Raw genomic sequence first — 15,279 nt, forward strand, 5'->3', positions numbered from 1 at the left:
GTGGAGCTTCCTGAGTTATCAGAAATATTAGCTTCATCTAAACCTTCAACTTGTATGTTAGACCCAATCCCAACCAAATTATTTAAGGAAGTGTTCCCTCTGATTACCAGCCCCATTTTAGATATGATTAATCTATCTTTAGTAAATGGATCAGAACCACAGGCTTTTAAGTTAGCTGTAATTAAACCTTTACTTAAGAAACCTTCGCTTGATCGAGATGACTTAATAAATCACAGACCTATATCCAATCTTCCATTCTTATCTAAACATCTTGAGAAAATAGTTGCTAATCAAATGTGTGAACATTTTCACAGCAATGACCTGTTTGAAGAGTTTCAGTCAGGTTTCAGAGCTCATCATAGCACTGAAACAGCTCTGCTGAAAGTCACTAATGATATTCTTATGGCCTCAGATAATGGACTTGTGTCTGTTCTGGTTCTGTTAGATCTCAGTGCTGCATTTGATACAGTCGACCATAATATTCTCTTAGAAAGGCTGGAATATGCTGTAGGGATCAGGGGAACAGCGCTAGGCTGGTTTAAATCTTATCTGTCTGACAGATTCCATTGTCCAGATTCAATTGTAGATTTCATTGTCCTCATTTATCTGCTTTAAAAGCAAAGCCAGTTTTGTCATGCGTTGTTAAAGCACATAAAGTGGTAAAATCTTTCATGTTAGCTCTTGATTTCTAATCAAGAGTTGGGTGTTTCGATGTACTGAACTAACCATTAAATTACCCAAAGGGCAGGTGTATGGGATTAGTGAAAATAATGCAGTTCTTTAGTAAAACCGCAGAAGTTCAGACACAAGCCGGTATGATAACAGATCATTGTACTTTGTTTCCTATAAATTCTTCCTCAACTCAGCATCATTTCTAGAAGCTCCTTTATTGTTACTGAAATGCTGAAAGAAACCCAAAACTCTTTACTTGTATTAACTATTTAAGGCCTATGTGAGGTCCTGGGATTTTTCAAGGGTGGGGAAAGTCTAATCAGAGAAGCAATGATCAGCTTGGTTTCAAAATGTTCTCTACAGATTATCTATGAAAATGTAAAGGTGGTGTTTGAACATTTTTCTTTTGTTTTGGAACTCGTAAACGATCAAACAGTCACAAATGTTTATATATGTTTACATAAAAACTTTACTTTGTGGAGGACTCCTGAAACAAACCTCTGTAAGATGATCAATGACTGGCTTTCATGGAACGGCAACTGGCTTAGACAAATCAAAAATTCAAACTCAAATACTCGACAATTACAATAAATAATTATCATTTTCTACATCATTTCCCAAAGCACCATTTTTTTTCAGATTTTCAAGATAGTTTTGCTCAAAAGGAGATTTGGCGCCATATAGTAGGGACTACAGATGTCAAGCAATTAGAGTTTACAAGGAACAAATACAAATATAAGACGTTTAACTTTTCAGGGAGAATTTTATAGAAAAAAGCTGCACACATTGCATTGTTCACTTTAACTAAATGAGACAAACTGGATTAGATGCTGTTATTGCACCTGAATCAGACTAGATTGGACGGAGTTGCATCAGGCTGAAAAAACCCCGTGAAAAGTAGATTTCCATTAGAGTGCATGTAACTGAAGTTACATTTAGTCCTGAAATTACACCTGTAGTTGGAAGAAATTGGAATGAATACAACCTAAATGAGCTAAACTAAAGTAATCATTCTCTAGATATTTGTGGGTTTGTTGTGCAGACAATAAGGGGTATTAACTCTAACAATCCTTTGATTTGCAGATAACAAACTGAACATCACATAACACCAAATACCAAAAAATACAATTTATAATTAGTCACAAATTATGATTTAATATGTTTTTCTTTGTATATGTTGTTAAATATTAAATAGTTGATTTGTTTTTTTCAAAGGCCAGGTTATCAGAAGCAAGACGTTTTGCATCTTGGCACAAAGTACTGGAGGGAAACATGAGCTTTCTGCAGAACTTTCCAACATCAAACTAAGACAAACACACCCTGAAGTTCAAAGTTTAACCAAACTAGATCAGGAATAATGGTAAAAATGGTCTCCACTCAATTCAAGATAAAAGGATGAAACACCAACAACCATCCAATCAAATTCATCCAAAGCCTTCAATTTGAACAACATCATTACACTGAAATCTGCAGCAGAAACACCAGAGATGACTCAGAGACTGGTCACTGGTTGGCTTCAGATTCACTGTTTTACTGTAAAACCCACATCAGAGCTGGTTATGATACTTGTTTTATATTCAGGGCCGAGGCAGGGTTCTTCAGCTGAACAAACTGGAAATCATCTGCACACGTCATGTCTTAAACGTATGAAAAAGCTTGAAAAATATTTCATTACATACATGTTTCTCATACAGTCTGTAAAGATTTGGCAAAAAAAAATAAAACATTTCTGCACCTCAGTGTTGCAGAAGCAGAACCTTGAGATCTCATCATTGTTTAGCAGCATCATGTCGATCATTTCACTCAGAGGTTAGACAGTGAAATTAACAGCAGTTACAGTTGAGCCCTGTGACCTCATAAACATGACATCAGGTGTGAACTGTGATTTGTACATTTTCATCTCTGACTGATGATCTCCTCTTGCATCCTGTTGTGTGACGCTCATTTGAATACAACAGAGAAGCAGTGAGAGCTCTGTGAAGATTCTCAGCCAAAGTGTGAAGATTGTTGAAGTTTCAGTTTTCCCACTAATATGAATCTCTTTAAACTCAACCTGATCTGAAATGTGTGGCTTTTCTATAGGTGGAAACGATTTGGTTCATAATTATCCTTTAAATTCACAGAGCCCCATGTGGAGCCATTCAAATCTCAGCAGAAAATATCAGATTTTTGGAGAAGGAAAATTAAAGAAAATAATTTTTGTAGCTCCTCGTTGGTTTAAGGGTGTGCTCTTTATGTTCACAGAGATGGTGCTTAAATGTAAGATGATGCACTGTAATTTCATGGACCTTTAAGGTGTTTCAACTCCCCGTCCAAAAGCAAATAATTTCCTTTTTTCAAACGTTTATGACAGAGAAGCTGCAACCGTGTGTCCCATACATTTGTCTTTTATAGTGGGGTTTTATGGAATCGTTCAGAGCAGTCAACATCCTATCCACTGGTTTCAGTTTTGAAAATTCAGAGACCCTTTCCTAGCTGACCCGAGATGCTCTCTTACCAGCTCAGTGTGACCTGTGCCAGGACCGAGGCCGCAGTGTGGAAAAGTTACCTTCCTCTGAGTCACAAGGGGAGAGAGCCGATGACGTGTGCCAAATAAAACTTGCTGGAGGTCAAACAAAACTAAAAGAATAAAAGTTACTTACAAAGACTGTGAGGTGGGGTGTGTTCTGGATAGTTTGTCAGTCAGTCACAGACAACAGACACACAGGCAGTCAGTCACACTGGGTGTATTCAACAAGTCAGTTGCTTGGAGAGCTGGAAAAGATTCTTGCTCAAGCTGTTTCAGATTATTTATATTCTCTACAATGAACAGCTGTTAGCTTGTCTCCTTCATCAGATTTCATCCTAGATTGTCCAAACTGAGATCATGCAGATTGCGATCTGTGCAGGTAAGATAGTGGCTCCTGAGAACTACTCCACACAACCCCACTTCAATATCTGAAATTATATTTTTCAGTGTGTTTTCACATACATTTCTCACAAGTTTCAACCAACACCTTTCTTGCAGAAATTGAGGGAAACTAGTTCCTGTTTGTCCATTTGGTAGCATTTGGAATTACCATGCAGGAAAACGTATCAGCTGACCAGATCTCCCAGCATATGACTGGGTGATAATATGAAACTAAAGTCAAAGCAAATGTGTTATGATTATTGCATGTTTGAAATCTTTACAAACAGGAGCCCAGTCTATAGAATGTAAGGACAGTAAGAGCCATGTCTGAGTGCACATGGTCAGCTGTGATTTATTTTCTAAATTATTGAACTATTCCAATTCTCCAGAAAGTGTGAAAAAGCCCAGGATGTATGAAAATTATCCTAACTCGTGTGTTTGGTTGAAAACTGCGTTCACAGTCCACCTGCTGGTAAGTGACGCAGACATGCTTGCACACACACACATAAAACACACGTTCTAGCCCTGTAACCCTGCACTTTGCTGATGCAGCAGTGCGCCTCTCCGTGGAAAAAGAGTTACTTAAGCATGCAGGGCTGCACGGTGGTGCACAGTGACAGTTCCTCCTCCTCCTCCCCTCTTTAAGGACTAAGCTGGCTGCTGATGCACACTGTTATAGATACATGTGGGGAACCTGACGTGCACGACATTAAGCACATGTCAGATGGAGGGTCTCAGCTCTGTGGTTGTGTGTGTGTGAGGCTAAGTGGTGAAGTAGGTGTTCAATGATAGGGGAAGTAACGCAGCGAAGAATCCATGCTTGTGTGCAACAAGGGAGTAAAACTGATAAAACATCATCAGCAGAAACTAATCAACTGTCAAACACCTTCATCAGAGCCCCCTCACCTTTCAAGGAAATCTGCATACTTTCCTTTAGGATGTTTAACTTGCATCAGAGCAGGGAAGCTCAGCAGGTCTTGTGATTTTTGACAGAACTTGTAACATAAAGTTCATAAAAAGCTTTTTCATCGTTCAGTGGTTGAAGACTTCAAACCTTCCAGTGCATCAATCTTCATGGTGGAGTCCTGCTACCTGAGCTGCTTTTCTGTCTTCTGTTTAAAACCTTCTGCACCTGAAAAGAGTTTAAATAAACCAGGAGAGGTATCACTCTGCTGCAGATTACTGGAACTAAAATATATAGCTAGATGTATATGTCATATTTAGATGTTTTTATCGTTAATGCTTATGATTACAGAAAAACAAAATGACACAAAGTCTTGGAGAAATCATCTGAAGGATACCAACATAACTGACGCTGATTCTTTATTTATGATCCTTTTAAATTTTTATTTGTCTTGGTTTTTATATTATACTTATATACAGACCCAATCATTGAAAAGTTCAGTAATTTCCGCAACTCATTTCACAAAGTAAAACATATTCAAGACTGATGTTTTAAAGCCTTTATTTCTCTTGATTATGATGATTTTCTGCTTACAACCAATGAAAACACAACATTTAAGATTAGAATATTACATCAGGCCAATAAAAAAAAACTCTATTTTAATATAGAAATGTAAGCTAAATGAAAAGCATGTTTAATACCTGCCTAAAAGTTAAACGAGCCTCATTGGAATGCATATTCTAATTTATTGAATATGTCTGTATGTGGTTTCTTTGTGCTGATTTTGTGTCTTTTTACCTTTATGTCCTTTATGCCCTCCGTATCAAGAACTCAATGCTAATATTCAACTTTAAACAATGAAAACTGATACTATTAAGAAATGAGTTTAAACTTCAGACATTGTTGTTGATTTTCTTAGTTGTGTTATTTCACATTAACTTTGCATACAGTAAAGTTCTGTCTAAGATTCTGCTGAAGTTGCCCCCTTTATGTATAATTTCTGCAGCGTCAGTCAGTGTCTAAGGCTGCATTGAGCAGCATGACAGAGATCTGTGCTGCCTGTCATTATTTAAGCTTTTTAAAAGCTATCCTTGCTGTCTAGAGAAATACAGATTTTTGAATGAAAGGCGGTGCATCAGGAGCTTGGAGGAGGTGTGTTGGTGCGCTTTAAAAAGCAGCATCAGAAACATGTCCCAGGATACCCCCCTTGACCTATTGCAGAGGATGGGAGACAGAAGGACTATAGAAAAAATAACATCACTTATGGACTCATGTAGCGTCATGCATGGGTCTCCTACCACATGCATGACACTGTTGCAGAACTCTTTCAGTGACAGACTACACAAAGGGGTGTTATCCCAGGTCCTTTCTCCCAGCAGCTGTTAAAGTTTATAACCAAAACTGCTCTCCAACAAGCTTAATAAGTGTTCACATTCCTGCCGCTATTTGTAGCACTAGAGGCCTTTATTTTTCAACAGTAGGTAGACAGAAAATAGGGCAAAGAGAGGGTGAGACATGCAGCAAAGGTCCCCACGTCCGGGACATGAACCCAGGACAGGCGTATCGAGGACTATAGCCTCTGCACATGGTCACGTGCTTAACCCCTACACCACCAGTGTCATGCCCTATTTGCACCATTTTTATTCCATTTGTTGTAAATAGTCTGTTTTTGTTTTTTATGCAAAATTAAACATGCACATTTTTAATATTTTTTTTAAATCACCCTACTTAGTTACACATTTTTTTTATTCAGAGTATGCTATTTTTAATTACTGCACAGTTTTTCTTTCACAGTATTCTATTCTATTTTATTCTGCATGTATCCTGTTTTTGCTCCGCTGAAAGCTAACTATGCAGAGTGTTTCAGAGGCATTCTAGCTAAAGGTTTTTCTACAGTCTAGACCTGGGTCTGCAGCCTGTAGCTTCATACAGTCTCTTAACAACGTTGGCCAAAAGGGCTATGTCATTTCAGCAAAGAACTTCCACAACTCAATGAAACTGTGGATGCACAGAATTGTTTTTTCATTAAGTTACAAACTTTGTTTTTTCCCCGTTTTCATTTTCCATAAATACGCAATGCTATATGAAAGAACAGCTTTTTAATTCTCTTCTAGTAAATATTTTACGTTCTCTTTGCTTTAAAACCTAAAAATACAAAGAAAAAAAACAATACTTTAACCATAAACCAGATTTTATGTGGTAGGTATTTAGAAAATTTGATAAACTTCTTTTTTCTGAAGTGCAGCTAAAGATAAATTTTATTTAGCAGTAGCGAGGACAAAAATGGCTCTTGGACTATAAAGGCTGCTGACCCCTGGTCTAGATTTAACCTCTAGTCCTCAAGGGCCAATGTCCTGCCACCTTTAGACCTGCTCCTGGTCATACACTCCTGAATCAAATGGCTGAATTACCTCCTTAGTATGTAATTAAGTTCTACAAAGTCCTGCTAATAACCTCATAGGAGATACCAAAGTGCTGTCCAATTGGCACAAGGGAGATATACGAAGAATTACGGGCAGGAAGAACCAAAAACTGTGGATGTTGTTAAAAACTATTATTTCTTAGTGTGGAGTTTTCCCCACTGAAAAATTTCTGAAGTAAAGGTTGAATTTTTCTAAGCTTTTCAGTGTGAGATTATGTAACTGCAATAAAAGCGTGGAGAGCGCTGTATATTACTCCATAAGTGTGGTAACACATTCTTCCCACCAGGTGAGAACAGGCAGACCTGCCATCGGGTCACCCAGGGCGTAGCTGCATTGCAGCTCCTGTGAAGCTGTGATGATCAGCAGCTGATCCCGCCTGCTTTCTGCCTGCAATCACAAGAGAAGAAGAATCAGACTGAGTCAGACAGAAACAGAACCACTGACAGTTAAACTGACCAATACAGGACATGATAACAGAGAGGATTCAGCTGAGAGCTGAACAACCCTGTCACACTATTCCATATCTGCCTTGTGTTTCAGTTACCTAGGAACATACAGTACCTTGCAAAAGTATTTACCACCTTTGGCTTTTTACCTATTTTGTTACATTCCAACCTGTAATTTAAGTGTTTTTTGTATTATCTTATGTGATGGATATGCACAAAATACTCTTAGTTGGTGAAGTGAAATTAGAAAACACTGAAAAATGTCTGTCAGTGTCAATACACCTTTACTGAAAGGCCCCACAGATTGCAGCACCACCAAACAGGAGGCATCACACCATGAAGACCAAAGGACTCTCCAAACAAGTCAGGGACAAAGTTGTTGAGAACAAATCCTTCATCTTGAAATGGAAAGCACATGGTCCCACAACAAACCTGCTAAAAGAGGGCCTCCAACCAGAACTCACAGACCGGGCAGGGAGGATATTAATCAGAGAGGCAGCACAGAGACCAAAGGTAACCCTGGAGGAGCTGCAGAGTTCCACAGCAGAGCCTGGAGTATTGGTCCATAGGACATAGATTCATAGGTTCTTTAGATTGAGGCATATGTTGCTATTTGGGATCTATGAACCTACTTCAAGCTGTCAGGCAGGTTCTGTTTAAGTGATTTCTTGAATCTACAGGTCTGGCAGCAATCAGGCCTGGGCATGGATAGTGAAATAAAAAAAAGTTGATCAATAACCATTATTTCATGATTTAACAAGGTTAGTTAGCTTTTTTCCCTCAATTAATGAAAACTGCTTTTATATTTACTTGGGTTTGTCTAACCTATAAATTAGTTTGATGATTTTAAACATTTAAGTTTGACAAAAATAAAGAAAAAACAGAATTAATCTGAAATGGATGAATGAATTTTAACAGTGTGTCTAAATTTCACGGTTGCTTTTGTGTGTTTATGCCAGCGTTGGTAATTTTACAGAAACTGATCCATAAGGCAGTTTGAATGACTTCATAAAGGAAGAAAATATCTTTTGGGTATCCTCCAGCACAACATCTCTTCTGTCAGCCCTCATGCAGATCAGCAGCGAACCTTTCTTGCAGGAATAAAAATGCAGCCTTGGTCTCCAAATGCTTTGAGTTTTACAAAGAGGTTTTGCTAAAATATTCTGTGTATGTGGATCAAACTAAGCATGTCACTGATCTTTTTGTTCATATTTAATCTCTGATGATGAACAGGTGGGTGATGACTGCAGCGCTTCAAGGAAATGTTTTCCAGTGATGACTTATGGGAACACGTCACTCAGCCAGTAGTCACCTCCGGTAGACTAACAGTGTCTGCAGCAGGTTGCACTGATTCCTGATTTCACTTGTGAAGATCAGTTTCACCAACTGCAGACATTATTCACAAAAACAGTACAGAAACACACCCAGGCAGGCAGGTTCAGGTCCACAACTGTAGAATTTTAATCAGGTCTGTGCACAAGTTTCAAATTAAACAGCATTGGTCCATTAATCAGATGTTCCAGGATGGTTTGTGGTTGTTATTAATCATGTGTGGCATTAAATCTAAGGCTTGTTTTCCATTCTATATGCAAATCCCAGACCTTCCAGGTGTTCCTCAGTAAACTCAAAGTCAACCTGCCTTTTCAAGCGCTTGTGATAGTTGAACCGTTCCTGCATTCTAGCCGACATAAGTCAGTAGAGATCCGTTCATGGTAAGAAGCCATACATGACAGAACATGAATGGAGTTGAGTAGGGCCAAATCAAGCCAGTGGAAAAGAGGCATTAGTTCTTGCAACTGCTGCATTGGGACCCTTTGAAATGCTTTTTAAAATGTCCTTGATACTTTCATTTTTTACACAAGGCGAAGCTCACATCGGATATTTTAACGAGTTGAAGCCAAAGGCTTAATGAGTAAGTTAATAATCAGTGTCATTTCTGAAGAACATGAAAGGCTCTGTCTGCTATGAGCACTCTTTTAAAAGAACTGAATATTTCAACAGGAAGCAAAGAAAAGGTGATGATAATACACGTAGTGAACAGTGAGATGCAAATGAAAGGTTTAACATTTGGTTTTACCCTGATAATCAGAGCAGGATGTAAAATCAGTTTTAAAGAGCAGAAATGTCACTTCTTAAACTAACGCCAGCAGAAATAATGAGTTTCATTTGCTTTTAGAAACTATTTATTTGCATCTTGTTCTTAATTAGTTTCCCACCTTTTGACCAGGGATGAATTTACTATTAAGCCTAAAGAAGCAGCAGCAAATTACCTAAAAACAGAGCTGATGGTCAGATCTTCTGTTTCATTTTCAATCAAACACAGTAAACTTTACAAAGAAAACCCAACTGGTTTAAATGGGATGAAAGCTTTAGCTGTGCCCCAGTGACAGCAGTCTGCTTCAGCAGGAGAAGATACTTAATAAGGTGCAGCAGCATCATGAAGACAGAGGGGTCAGCAGGTGCAGAAGATCTGAAGGTAAGAAATGCAATGAAAAGTTTTGATGAAACTGAAGTTTATTTGAGCTACCTGCCTCAATAAAGTGGATGTTAAAGGTGCCTCAGCTGAAAGGCCACTTCGGTGGTCTCAAACATCAAGCAGCGGACTCATAATAATGTGAACTCCCAGCTCTGTGATGGCTGTTAAAGCAGAGTGGTGGACTGCAGCATCGGATCATCTGACCTCAACAATAATGCCAGATGGTCTCAGCTGAAGATAAGCTTCTTTATTAAGCCGAGAACAAATACGATCCCACTTTCCCCCCAAGCAAATTATCCATATTTCCAAATCATTATATTTATTATATTGCATTAAATTATCTAAATCTTCCTGGCTTTGATAAAATGATAATTAGAAAACCCGTTTATTATGCTGTTGCTTTAAGCTCTCTTGGATCTCTAGAATCATCAGAAAATTAACAGTTTGAATCTCTCCCCGGGCTGCACGGTGGAGCAGTTAGTAGCACTGTTGCCTTGCAGCAAGAAAGTCCTGGGTTCAAATCCAGGCCTGGGGTCTTTCTGCATGGGGTTTGCATGTTCTCCCTGTAAATGTGTGGGTTCTCCCCAGGTACTCCATCTTTCTTCCCACAGTTCAAAAACATGACTGTTAATTGGTCTCTCTAAATTGCCCTTAGGTGTAAGTGTGTGTGTGGTTGTCTGCTTTGTGTATTTCTGTGTTGCCCTGTTATAGACTGGAGCTCGGATGGATGAATTCTTGTCCTATAATTTTGGAAAATCATTTTTGGAAATCTTTTCATACCTGTATCAGCTTCTTTAAACTCCACCATTTATCACTTTTCTCTTTCACACTTACTTCCTCACCTGAATAAATCCGGCTCCCCTTTTTCAGGAGTCCCCTTCACCTTCCCTGTTAACGTCCTGTTTCTCCTCACTGCAGATCTGCACATTGCCTCCATCTGCTGAATTACAATCAAAGGATCAAGAAAGAAAGGAAAATAATGTAGCTCTGCACTGAAATAAAACAGTGTTTGCTGTATAAATACATATTTAATAGCTGAAGGGATGTGGGAAAATGCTGGCTGACTGCAATCCAATATCTGTATTCACGATTACCTCTAAATAAATAAAGGTAGCCTGCATGATCTATGTTCTTAAGTTCAGCTGCAAAAAAATCTTCAGCTTTCAGTCTTCTGTTAGTCTAATATAACCAGAAATTAGATATTAGACCAGTTTCTGCATATGAATACATTATGGTGATATTGTAGATATGTTTATACTGTTTAATTTGTATTGTGTTGCACCGACTACGCCAAAACAAATTCCTTGTATGTCCAAAAACGTACTTGGCAATAAAGCTTTTCTGATTCTGATTCTGATTCTAACTGTACCAAGGCCATGGCTTTAACACTTAAAATGTCATACAGGAAGTTATGATGTAAAATAATACATATAAAGATAATGTGGTCCACCCATCCATCCACCCATCCGGCCATTCATCCATCCGGCCACCCACCCATCCATCCACCCATCCATCCACCCATTACATGTTGCATTATAATGTTTAGTAAAATAAATACATACATAACAAAAATCGAGAAAAATATAAATGAAATGATAAATGAAAATGCTATTAATTATTTTTATACTTCTCATACATGAGGGTATTTACTCCTAATTTTTGGTTTTATATATTTATTTAGAAATATAATTTACTTCAGTACTTTCCTATTTATGTTGATCAGACCCAATCAAAACCTAAAAAATATGTTTCTGGAGCAAACAGAAGCAGCAGCTTCTCGGGTCAAAAGGTCCGAGAGGCCAAACCGATTTATATCAATCCAATCTGACATTTACGCTGAATGAAATATGGACACATTGAATTCATTTCTTCTATTTCCTGTTAGAGTTAAGTGATATAGTCTCAGAGACATTTTAGATGAAGCACATTTTAACAGTAATATAGAAAATATTGCCTTCAGTAAACTGTGATAAAGGACCCTGGATGGTAAATGTATGTGCTGAACTGAGCTCATGATTAGAACAAACTGCACAGGCTGTGTTTCATGAAATATCAGAGAGTCAGTTAATATCTACTTCTAAAGTAGCCATCAGTTGGTCTCCAGGCTTTCTGAAGGTCTTTCTGAAGGATTTTAGCTGCTTTTTCAATCAGGTATTTGCTCAAATCAGGCCAGGAGTAGCAAAGTGGCTAAATATCTAATTTAAAACTAGATATATTAGATATTTAGTTTGGGGTTGTGGGTTATGTGTTGACACAATGCTGGTTCATTCTTCAGCTGCGGAGTCTTTTTTTAAAATTTTGAATAGGTTAGAGATAAATGGCTTAACAAAATAAAAATATTCTTCTGATAATGGTCAGTTACTGGGCTTTAGTTAAAAATAAAACGTTTAAAAAAAAGAAAGTCTTTGAGAGACCTCCAGAAAGCCCAAAGCCACTTTAAAAGATTACAAAGTTTGGCTGTTTGGAGGGAAACTAGGAAACAGAACCGGTACCAAGCATGTATACAAACTTTCTATTGCTTCACTGTAAACATTTTCATGTTTGCCAGCTTGTAAAAGTATTCACACCCTTTGTACTTTTCACATACCAACCAGAAACGTATTTGCCTGTCTGAGAACAAAAAGCATCACTACAGAACCCTAGGCTCACACTGACTGACTCAGATCAGCAGTCAGACACTACGTGACATTTACTCCAAAAGACTTACCGGACCAGACATGTTTGATATCATTATGCTTTCTAAACAAAGAAAACACAATATTTTCCATATGCCGATTTCTCTCTTTGTAAAATCAGAATCAGCTTTATTGCCAAGTTCGTACATACAAACAAGGAATTTGCCTCCGGTACACTTTGCTCTTTTGTTCTGTTTTTGCATTACAGAATATACAAATTTACAATGTACAATATACAATGTACGGAACACATATCTAATATAAAATGGTGCATTTGCAACATCTGTATGCTGTTGTTTTGTACTCTATTAAATGTTCATCAGAGAAACAGCCTGGGGGAGGAAACTGTCTCTGTGGCGGCTGGTTTTAGTGAACAGTGCTCTGTAGCACTCTTTTATATGAGTTTTGGACCAGAGCAGATAGTTGGACAGTATAAATGAACACCTGTGTGGCCATTTCTGAGGTGGGAACGGTTAGTTTCAAGTTTTCACTGGAGTTTTGGACCCACAGATCCAGCACGTTTCCGTCTCCTCCTTGGGAGCCTGCAGCCCACAGCTAAACAAAAAACGACCACATCAGATCCTGAATTAGACTGAGCTGTAAATATTTGATGAGCTGCTGCTTGTTTCTTGCAGATTCATGGGCGCCCAAGGTCAGAAGGCTCTGCAGTTTCTCCTTTCAGTGTTTTTACACACGGACAAGCTCAGCAAACAGGAATCCTCACACATTTATGACAGATAGTTACCATAAACATAGAAACATTTTGAGGCTACATCTGATTTATTCTGCAGTTCAGGGGTCAAAAAGAGAAGCTGCATTCAGTGACAACTGGGGCTCTATGGTCTGTTTTCTGAAGGAGATTTTAAAATGCGCCATTAATCTTTTCACACAAACATATTTATTTTTTATTTGCAGTCTAATAAAATATTGAATGAGATAATTTTGTACTTTATTGCTGTCATCTCTTTAGGAATTTGTTTGACCCACATGCAAACTCACTCAGGAGACCAGAAAAGGTTCAAAGGTCTGTTTACAGTCAGTATTTCAAGTAACACCGGAAACCCAGTAGGAATTGCTCAGGCAGGTTCTTCAGGCTTCTCGGGAAATAAATCCACAAAGTTCAAAGAATCTTGCTTACTTCGATCACAAGTAGAAATACACCGGGGAATCATACCACAGGGCTCAGGAGTCAGGTAATCCAGAATGCTGGTCCAACAGCAGGTCTGAGTCCACACAGAGGTAGGAGCTTGGGAGGTTTAGGAACCAAACCACAGTCTAGAGGTGAATAATCCAAAGTTCACTGTAGTAAGAGGTACTGGATGTCCAAGTCCAGGTAGAGAGGAAACTGCCCACACCTCACAGGTACACATGGGCAAAAACACTCAAGCAACAAAGGACTGGTGGCAGGCTCCTAAATACTCCTCCCAGGTATACACAATCAGCCAAGGATCAGGAACACCTGTAGCAGAGTCAGCAGTGGCTCCAGGAGGACCCCTGGTGGACAAGCACTGTAATAATACTCCCAAGTCCCAACAATTGCACTTAATGGTTAATGAGAGTCAAATATATATATACAGAGTTTGCTAGTAAAAGCATATGATCAAAGCATATCTGTAAGTAATTAGGTTTTCTCTCACTATATCCAACTTGCTTAATAAAGAAAAAAGAAAAAAAACAAAATGGCTTCAAGTTTCCATCTTTGTATTTGCATTTTATTTTGTTTATTTAAAAGTTATGTTTCATTTTGTAAACCCGTATTACATATCTGGCATGCCAGGTGCTTGTAACTAAAAGTGAAACTGACAGCTAGTCCTAGTTTCTGATTAATTGAGGTAATAATTCTCTGACCACTTGGGGGTTCTTGGAGCACTGAAATTTCATCCACAGGTGGTCAGTTGAAAAACGTGACAGTGACATGATGGCAGAAGTAATCTACCCTGTCCTGATGAAGCACAACGATTTGAATTCCACACCTATGGTCCCAATACACACTCGCTATTCTAAACCGGAGCAAATCTTGCATACTTTAAAGGCGTAACAGAACTTAATGTGTCGCAAAATCTCTTTTGCTTCCTCATGTTTAAACAGCCATAACACAATTTTCAATACATCATCAGGAAGGACAAGATACAGTGCCTTGCTAAAGTACTCGGCCCCCTTGAACTTTTCAACCTCTTGCCACATTTCAGGCTTCAAACATAAAAATATAAAATTGTAATTTTTTGTGAAGAATCAACAACAAGTGGGACACAATCGTGAAGTGGAATGAAATTTATTGGATGTGTCAAACGTTTTTAACAAATAAAAAAGTTAAAAGTGGGGTGTGTAATATTATTCGTCCCCTTTACTTTCAGTGCAGCAAACTCACTCCAGAAGTTCAGTGAGGATCTCTGAATGATCCAATGTTGTCCCAAATGACTAATGATGATAAATAGAATCCACCTGTGTGTAATCAAGTCTCCGTATAAATGCACCTGCTCTGTGATAGTCTCAGGGTTCTGTTCAAAGTGCAGAGAGCATCATGAAGACCAAGGAACACACCAGGCAGGTCTGACATACTGTTGTGGAGAAGTTTAAAACTGGATTTGGATACAAAAAGATTTCCCAAGCTTTAAACATCCCGATGAGCACTGTGCAAACAATCATATTGAAATGGAAGGAGTATCAGACCACTGCAAATCTACCAAGACCCGGCCGTTCCTCTAAACTTTCATCTCGAACAAGGAGAAGACTGATCAGAGATGCAGCCAAGAGGCCCATGATCACTCTGGATGAACTGCAGAGATCTACAGC

General features: G+C 38.4%; 1 long non-coding RNA gene across 1 annotated transcript; it reads right to left on the reverse strand.

Annotated features, from left to right (window-relative positions):
- Positions 1-6,154: 6,154 nt before the first annotated feature.
- LOC124877461 lies at positions 6,155-13,913 on the reverse strand. Its single transcript, XR_007040531.1, has 3 exons — positions 13,661-13,913; positions 10,654-10,751; positions 6,155-7,276 (listed from the first exon to the last, which is right to left on the reverse strand). It is a non-coding gene; the product is annotated as an uncharacterized LOC124877461 (long non-coding RNA).
- Between the last annotated feature and the right edge of the window lie 1,366 nt (positions 13,914-15,279).

This window comes from Girardinichthys multiradiatus, chromosome 12 (assembly GCF_021462225.1).
Source record: "Girardinichthys multiradiatus isolate DD_20200921_A chromosome 12, DD_fGirMul_XY1, whole genome shotgun sequence".
NCBI lineage: Eukaryota > Metazoa > Chordata > Actinopteri > Cyprinodontiformes > Goodeidae > Girardinichthys > Girardinichthys multiradiatus.